This window comes from Pyxicephalus adspersus, chromosome 12, assembly GCF_032062135.1.
Source record: "Pyxicephalus adspersus chromosome 12, UCB_Pads_2.0, whole genome shotgun sequence".
Classification (NCBI taxonomy): Eukaryota; Metazoa; Chordata; class Amphibia; order Anura; family Pyxicephalidae; genus Pyxicephalus; species Pyxicephalus adspersus.
Window position 1 is genome coordinate 5,382,496 of NC_092869.1, and position 9,783 is coordinate 5,392,278.

General features: G+C 40.2%; 1 non-coding gene across 1 annotated transcript; it reads right to left on the reverse strand.

Moving 5' to 3' along the window:
- Nucleotides 1-3,115: 3,115 nt before the first annotated feature.
- On the reverse strand, nt 3,116-3,187 carry TRNAG-UCC (transfer RNA glycine (anticodon UCC)). Its single transcript has one exon. It is a non-coding gene; the product is annotated as a tRNA-Gly (tRNA).
- Between the last annotated feature and the right edge of the window lie 6,596 nt (nt 3,188-9,783).

Consider the following 9,783-nt stretch of genomic DNA (forward strand, 5'->3'; position numbering starts at 1 on the left):
TGAGTGACACCAAGGATCCTTCTGGTTATCTGTAAGGGGGACATTCTTCCAACTGGCCAGCAAATTAAGAGGGATTTTTCCCAATGATCACCACACTAATGTACTGTGGATATAGTAATTATAGCAGGGGGTCCCTATGACCTGAAAGTAAAGTATCTTTCTAACAAGGGTTCCCCCATGTTAGAAAGATCAAAGATTGTCTTTGAAGAACATGATAGGACCTTTAACTCTAACATGACCGCACTGCTATTGACGCTAATTGTAAAATGAAAAACAAAGCTTTAGGAGAATTCTGGATACATTCCAAAATGGGAAAAAATAGGACACATAAAGACAAAAATAACTCTTCCATGGGGAACTTAGTTTTGATACGAGCAAGGAGGAGGTCCTGTTTTACCTATTCCTGGTCCTGCTAACCAGGTTGCCTATTGAGGGTTGTCATTTCCCCCAACGTTTTTAGGACTGATGGGGAGAGGTTTTACAAAAACAATTTGCCTTCCCCAAAATTTATTTTTTATTCATTTTTGCCAAAATTGGCCAAGCATTAACCTTCATCACAAGAAGGATAAACATAAAAGCTTTTTTGGCCAAGTGCATTAAAGCTAAATTTTGGTAAAATTTTGGTAAATTTTGCTGCTCATCCTTTCTTTCTGTCTCAGTCACATTTTTGCTGTTTTTCTTTTTATTTCTGCTATGACCTTTCTTCTTCCTTCCCAGCATCATTTCCCTGTTTTTGTGGTGTACAAAATATTTGCATGTATGAGTTGAGTTTAGTGGATCAACATAACTTCTGGGTTTGCTCAAATTATCCAGGAGGACAGGACATTAGATCTACTCATAGTCGGACCCTAAATGGCTTATTGGAAAGTTACATATAAGTCATTTCATGTCCCTGATAAATGTATGAATGCGTCAAAGTTTTGTACTCACTAGTAAATATTTTTTTTTACCTTAATTTTGGTAAAATTTAGGGAAACTTTGCTGCTCATCCGTTCTTTCTGTCTCATTTCTGCTGTTTTCATTTTTCCTTCTGCTATGACCTTTCCTCTTCCTTCCCAGCATCATTTCCCTGTTGTTGTGGTGTACAAAATCTTTGCATGTTTGAGTTAGTTTAGTGGATCAACATAACTTCTTCTGGGTTTGCTCAAATTGGCCAGGAGGACAGGACATCAGATCTACTCATAGTCGGACCCTAAATGGCTTATTGGAAAGTTACATATAAGTCATTTCAGGTCCCTGATAAATGTATGAATGCGTCAAAGTTTTGTACTCACTAGTAAATATTTTTTTTTACCTTAATTTTGGCCGTTCTAATAAAACCCATGGTCACTCGGTGATCTTCATTGATGGCGTCATGATGCAAGCACCATTCCATACATTGGATGTTAAGTACAGGGCTCCACCCATAACATCCTGTGCTTACAAGAAATTGGTTCATTGGCATTATTGGAAGAGTATAGACATTGGGTTGCAAGTTTGTGTGAAACAGTGCCGGCCGAAGCATTTTTTTCTTTGTGTAAAGGTTCTTGAATTTCAAACAAGGTAGAATGGGCGTTAAATGAATGGCTATATTAATAAAATTATTTTAAAAATTAATAAAATTGATAAAGATGATTGGTTACCATTTTTTGCATGGTTCAACGCTGGTCATGCACTTAGCAAATTCTGGTAAGTTTCCATTTAAAAAATGACCACTTGAGTGAATGTGACCTCCAACTATCAGCTCCTATCAACGTACTGGATGTAGGTTGCCTCAGGCTCTATCTACTATTTAAAAGTATCTACAGCATAAAAGGGAGTCAGAATCCCTATCAGGTTTTATTGCTGTGTCTCTGATGGGCCATTTTTCATTTTTTTACCTAGTGATCACTGTCTGTGAAGTAAAATAACATGATAAGTGTTTGATACTTGGAATGCAATATAAATGACCAGTTAGGGTCCAGATCTGTGCGCTATACCTCTGACTTACCTATGTATCGGGCCAATACCATGTTATCTGGAGCCCTCTGCTTGGTCCACCACTTAAGCTACAACAAAAATGGGCACTATTTGGTATATAGTTTCCTGAAAAATACTCCTTTATAGTGCTCAATACACACTGAGGCACCTCTCAGGAAGTAAATGAAATCCAGAGGTGAACCCCAATGCACACAGCTATGAAATAAAGTCTGCTGAAATTCCTTATAAACCAGGATTTATTTTTTCTTAGCAAGCAGAGTCCCACTTTAAATTTGTGAAGGTGTGCAAAAATAGAAATAAAATTAGAACATGTATTTTGCCATCTGGTGGTCAAATTGCGTTACTTCGTGTTAGTTCAGACAAATTATTAGTGATCATGTTCTGCCATCTAGTGGCAAACTAAAACACAAATAAAATAACATTTCATTTTTTGCGCCATCTAGTGATACATTGCGACATTACATGTAGTTCAGGTAGACAACATGTAATAGGCAGACTACAAATAGGACTAAAATTCTTTAGGTTTTATTTCTTTATCTTATTCAATTATATCTAAAAGTGCAAAATGCAAAAAATGAAAAAATGAAAAAAAAAAAAATGCAAAAGAAAAAACAACCACTAAAATTTCAGAAATGTCTTTTTTGATCATGGTGATGGGAATACAGACGCTCATATTTTCAATAATTTTTCCCCAGAATAAGTTTTGCTTATAGGCTAAGTTTTGTTTCCCTGAAAGAAAAAGAAAGGTGCAATACCAACCTCCAATCCAGAGCTCAGCCCTGCAGTACCTCATCTCTGCCACAAGATGTCCTCAGTCTGGTGTTCAGTGTTGGGGATCCCTGAAGACCGAGGACATGCTTTAAGTGTATTGTATCATGGGACAGCCCATTATATAGGGGGGAAGGGAGTCACCACCATAGCTCCCCTGTAGTCATGCTGTATTAAACGGTGTTGGCATCCTGACTCTCTTTTGCATCCTACAGGGCCAGACAGTCTGGAGAAGATGACAACAGGTAGAGAGCCCAGGTATGTTCACTGTTGTTTTTGTAAATTTTCAGATGCAAAGTGACTCATCTCAGTAACAAAAGTGACTTTTTCTAATATTATTAGAGGTTTTATTTTCATTTGGGGGATGCAAAACTGAAAAAACAAGTATTGCGATGGCCGGGAATCGAACCCGGGTCAACTGCTTGGAAGGCAGCTATGCTCACCACTATACCACCATCGCATGCACGGAATGTGAGCTTTAGCATCCCACTCATATGTCTGCAGCTGTGCAGAGACCCCCCCTACCCCCACCCTCCTCTATCCTGTGTCCCTGGGGTGTCAGAAACATTCCTCATGATAGTGCTATGAAACAGATGTGTCAGCCCTGTACAGCATTTTACAGTCCGCAATAATCCCTCGGGCTAATGGATTCCCGCAGATCTTCCCACAGCTGCTCTCTGCTCGAATATTTTCAGGGAGAAGGAACCGAGAGCCATGGATATGCAATGCCAATATTCAGAAAATACTGTATTAGATGTTTGCATTAGGATGAAAATGGAAAAATGAGCCTTCGATCTGAATCAGCAGCATTCGTTCCAGGGAAACCTAACGAAAAGATGTTTAAAATATTTGGATTTCTTTAGAAAGCAATCACAACGTGAGTAGAAGAGCCTGTCCCCTGCAAGCATGCTGCAAAGACGGTCCATTGCTTTCTGTATGGAAGCTGCCGGATGTCTCTCCGCAGAGGTCAGACATGCCCCTGTTAAGTCACAGCCAAAGGTCTCCAATTAGCAGGGAGAATAAGCTTTACTGTTTGCAGAGCTGTAGATCTGACTTAGAGGGGAAGGGGTGTATGGAACTCTGCAGAGAAACCTCTGCTTCCCATTGCATGGTGCATACTTTTCTACATTATGCAGTAAGACTGCTTTCAAGCTTCGTTTAGAGGAATCAATGAAGATACGCCATTCAGATGGAACATGCGCTTGTGACAAACTCTTAAAGATTGCATTTATATCATGACAGTAGCACAGTGAGCCGTCACTAGTGAAGAATGTTGTCAAGTTATAATTTTGTTTTCTGTAGTGAGTTACAGTTACACCCTTTGCAAGCAAGTGCTTCTGTTTAAGCCTTGAAGCAAGAAGTTCCGATTTGTCTTTGGAGAGATTTAGATCACGAATGAGATCACTCAGCTCTGCTTGTGTAAAGGTCTCTGGTTCTGAATCTTCATGGGCCAACTAGTCCAGATCAGATGATTCGGGGTTGTAACTGGCTGCAACTTCAGTGCATTCCTCATCACCTTCTACAGAAGCAAGTTCATCATGTGGCGGTACCAGAACCAACAATGAATCATCATGGGGAACAGGCCTACTTGCAGAATCCAGGCTGGGATATACAATTTTGTGCTTAGTTTTACCTGAGAATTCAATTTTGTTGACGCGGCAAAAATAGAAGTCCATTAGATGGTCTCACGGTTCTCTCCACGCCATCGGGATTGCAAATGGCATTGCTGCTTTACGCCGATTTAGCCGGTCACACAGTCCATTGGAATAACTGGTACAGATGACATGTGGAGCCCAACATTTATCCTGATCAATGTGAAGTGGACAGCCGAAATATAACTTGTATATCTTTTTAGGTTCTGTGGTAATGTGGCGATGTTGTGCTTTCGTCGTGAATGAACCACATGCGTAACAGAAACTATCTGGATCATTAAGGCAATTTCTAGACATGATGACACATGAAATCAGTTGCAGTTAGTGCGGTCTCTAACCTTAATAAAAGAAAACTGTCGTTAATTGTGGTAATGTTAAGGCAATTTCTAACAAATTTCACACAATATATAATTAGCTGCATCACAAAAACTAGTCCACATAATATAATATCTGATGAAAATGACATGTTGACCTGTGAATTCTGCCCTCCGGCCTCCCCCTCTTAGCCCGCCTGTCCTTTTCATTTTTTGGATGTAAGCACATTCAGACCATGCATGTCTAATGGCTCCCTCTTGTGGATCTCCTGCAGATTTATATTTCCTATAATAAAATATGGAAGCAATTCAAAATGTAAACCCTCCAATAATAATTAAATACAATATATTAAGGGCTGCAGAAAAGTAAAATCAATCCCTATTAACTCATATGAGTGATCCCGTCTCAAGTGGCCCCCACACTGGGTCTGTCAGCATTCAGCCCTCTGGGCTCCTCTAGTTCTTGGAAGAACTCTCAGTGCAGATTGTCCATACAAGCGGATTTCTTTCTACATTGCAGGTAAGGGAAGTCAAGTGGGGAGACGGCACAAGGCTGGCTGACTTCTTGGGTACAACCGGGACTGAGGATGTGTGAAAGTTTGATGACTAAAAGTGGGAATCTACTGACAGCTCCCTCTCTATTGGCTACTAGGACCACCATAAGAGTATGCATTCAATGCTCCAAGGGTGCTGCCTTGTTACCTGCGACAACTATATTAAAAAAATGAATGACATGTCAAAGGGGCTGTAATAAGAGAGAAAAGTATAACGGGATTGGTATTAGGTTACAAAATTCCTAAAATTCTGGGACAATCGTTGGTTTTCAGCGACATTCCTCGTTCATCTGCGTCCTTGTTCACCTTTTTTGTTATCAGACGATCTGTCAATAATCGTTTGTTCCCAACAATAATTATTGCATGTGTGTATGTAGCCTTAGAGTCTTCTTTTACGATAAAAGAGACTGCTACTTTAGAGATCGCTGTAATGTTAGCAAACATAGGAGACTGCTCACATGTAACAGGAGACTTTCACATTAGAGAATAATGTCATGTTATGTTTTTTTAGAAACTGCTGCCCTGTTACAATTAACATTTATGTCAGAAACTGTTCTGTAACTATAAAAGTGACTGCTACATTAGAGACCACTGCTATGATTTTACAAAGGACTGGTACAATAGAAACTACTGCTTTGTTACAAGAGAATATCCCAGGCAATGGCCACTGAATGCCAGTGCTGGGGCAGCTTTCCTGATAACAGGCACCAACAACATTGGGGCATTATTCCACCCACTGACACCAAAAGTGAGCCATTAATGAGAAAACATTGTTGTCATTGGCTCCATATTGTTTATAGATCGAATGTGAGAAATCTGACTGCGTTGTGTGGGGTAACCATCTGGTGAGATTTCTTGTGTAAACAGGAACTCTAGTCTCTATTCACTAAATTGTCTATATGTGTAGATTCTGAAGGATCACATAACCCTTTCATTTCTAAAAACATCATAGTATGCATGATTTGTTGAACCTTATTCTGTACCGCCTAATGTATTATATATACATAATATATAAATAATACTTTATTCTCTAAATAAATCAAAACAGCAACTAGTAGGTACTTTGGTGTCTGTGTATGTTCTCTTACACTTGTAATATCAATTTCAATCAACAGCTCGCAATTCATTGAGGAACAGATAACATTTCCCAGACAGCTGCTATTTCTCTTATTGATAACTAACAGGGAACATTATTTCTCCCCTCTGCCAACAATGACAGGGTACTAATCCTTCCACTGACACTGGGGATGGGGCATAGTTCTGCCTTAATGATACCAATGATGGGGCAATATTACCCCTACAGACACCAAAGGTAGGGCACCATTTCTCCCACTCACACCAACAATGGGTCTCTATTTCTCCCACTAACACAGTGGTCGACAACCTTTTCAGTCTGGCGGACCACTAAAATTACCGGCTCCCGACCGTGCATGCACGGAAGCCGGGTGTCAATCAAAGGGAGAGAAACCTCCCCCGTAGTGACGTCATCATGACATAACCCCACCCACTCTCTCATCAGAGGCTCATATCTGTGCAGACACAGCCTGCCCACTTTCTTGAGTCTGGGATTTGTACAGGTGAAACTGGCCCTTTTATTACATTTTTGGGGAACCTAATTTAGGGGTTGGATGAAATATTTTGTTTATAGAACAGGTAGGTTATGTAAAGCATTTATTTATTGAGGTGTATACATCAGACCAGAGGGATCAGGAAGGAGAGACAGAAGGATTTAGTTGGAGAAAGGGAACTGTCTGTCCAATTAGGAAGGACTTGGTGGTGGGCGGAGTCACCTGCTCATCCCCTGAGGAGCATCTTTATTACAGGCCAGGCCCTATGTACTCACCTTAAATTTGAACTATATAGTAGAACCAATAAGTTTAACCAATAAAACATATTTGCCCGTTAATGATCTTTTTTGATAAAGTACACTGAGCGGTACAGGTGCAGTTTATTGTATGATGCTGGGTATCCTGGTATTCTGGGTGCTAGGAATGAATTACCTTTACATGAAACCTTGATGGTCAGGGTGGGTGAAGTTTCAGAACTCAGAAGATGACTGGATGAAGTTGGCAGTGTCTACAACAGATGGGGAACAGGTGAGAGTTTGAAAAAAAATATAAATATCAGAATGATGAACATCCCAGCCTCTTCATTGCTGCCTTTTGATACAGTTCGCTGCTTACAGCTGTCCAGAATCTTATAGAGATGCCTTTAGGGGGCAGAGTGGAGCAGTATAAGTACCCGTACTCAGGGCAATCACCACACAAACGTGATTGTGCAACTTGTATTAATATTCAGGGTTCAGGGCTTTGGGCATCAATACTGGGAGGGTGTAAAGTCATCTAATCACTTCTACACAGTACCGATGTGTGTAAAAAAGACATCATCCAATCAGGGACAGGTATTCATTGCTGGAGCAGGAACAGCATGACATCTCTAATATAAGTAATGACGTCATGGTGATTTATTAACGAGCACTTGTCAGAAATCAAAAGCTTAACAGATTCTTAGGTAATAAAAGAGCTTTAGAGGAAAAAAACCATCACCACCTAAAACAATTCCATGTAAAAGCAAAAACATCCGATTTTTTAAATGTTTACTTGCAGTGTTTTTTTTCCTTTCCATAAATCATTTTTATTTACTTCCATTGTGCATCTGAATTCTGATAATCCCCTCGTTAGGTGGAGGGTCAGTGTAACCTTTAGGTTAAAGCCAAGCATAGACAACAAATCTCTTCTGGCCACAATGACACGAAAAAGGCCGCCTTCAGCAATGGCAGGCCTAGTGAGATCTTGTCCCTGATCTGAATTTGTTTGATGCAAGAAAAACTGAGCACAAGTTAGGTCCTCTTTTGGAAATCTTGCTTCCTGGGGAATTAAATAAAGGTGCTGAATGATCAGCAGTAATTGGGGAACGATGAGACATCTGAACCCTCACCTTTCAGTTTATTGAACTGAAGTCCCATATCAGAAGACGTTCCAGGATAAGTAGTATTCATGGTAACTCTGCCCCAATAGTGCTTGGCGGAGACTTTGGTATCGGGTAGCCATGATGACCCTATAGGTATCAAACCACAATATGAGCAATTGCTGGATTTTAAAGACAGCTTGCTAAAGGAATCATAAAGGAATTGTCAGGCCATTGTCAGCTTATCTGACTCCAGGGCTTTCTGGCAAGGAAACCTTGACTCCGTGCACTCCGTCTGTTTTTACAACACACACCTGAACACAGCACTCCTGCAGCATAAAACTATTTATTCACATATTGTGTCTGTGGCTCCACATGAAAAAATCACATGGCATGCATAAAAGATATAAAGTCGTTTATTTGTGGCTTGAGTTTATCAAGCATTTTAACATGCCCCGTCCAGCAGAGGGCTCCACGCCAAGGACCTTTAGCAACCATACAGGGGGACAGCCAGACAGTTCAAAAGGCGGATATATGAACACATTTATCTACTCTCCAATGGTAAAATCATTACCCCACTTAGTAAGCATGTAGCTGTTAAGCATAATTTTGACTTGAATGCATCAGATTTATTGCTCCTGATAGCATTCACAAAAATGTATGAGGGGGTGATTTTCATAAAACATTTGCCAAAATGAGACTAGTTGGATATTTAAACTAAATGCCACACAATACCCCGGTCTCAATTAAACCATTCCCTTTAAATAATTTCTATAAACAAAACCACAAAAGACAAACACTTTTATAACTAAGTAAAAAATATGTAACAATACGTAGCATACACTGTACACAGCACGTTGTATATGATGTAAAACATTTGCAATATTGTGAAAAATCACATATGAATGTATCAAAATGTATATGAATTTATGCAACATGTTCTTTCCTTTTATTTTCATCCCTCCATATGTATGGACCGCCTTGAATTTTTTTAGTTGAATTTATTTACAGCCGTCATGTGCTGACATGAAGCAGTCAGGAAAATAAAAATTCCTGCAATCCTCACCTCATACCGGTAATACTAATGATGGATAAACTCATCCATGTCTATGTCCTCATATCTGTCTGAGGGATGATGGTGAAATGCCCGCTGTTTGCCAGCCGCTGGATGATGCCCAGATGTTGGCAGAGGGCCTCTATGTCTGGAATCAGGTACGGACGGGGGGGACTAGGATTTAGGCTGCTGGAGGGTGCCCTTTAGCTGTGACATTTCCAACTGCAAACAGACAAGACCAGGTTAGTTCCAGGGGTGGTCAAGACAAATAAGGAGAGTGAATCTGCACAGCAGGAAAGAAGATTGTACTAACATGCATTCTGCTCCTAAGTCCTGTGAGCTGACATTTCTGTAATCCAAGTGGTGTCAGCCCTGCTCAATGTCTTTTGCTACAAGCGTAGACACATTTTGAGAAACCATCAGTGGGTAGTGCTGCCCTCTACTGATAGGGGATGGGAAAGACACCAAGAAAAGGCCACCATACACCATGTGTACCTGGAGTCTTAGCTGTTAGTTTCTCTTGTGAGCATCTTCCTGTACCTTGGGAAAGAATCAACACTTGTAATGAGCTGTCA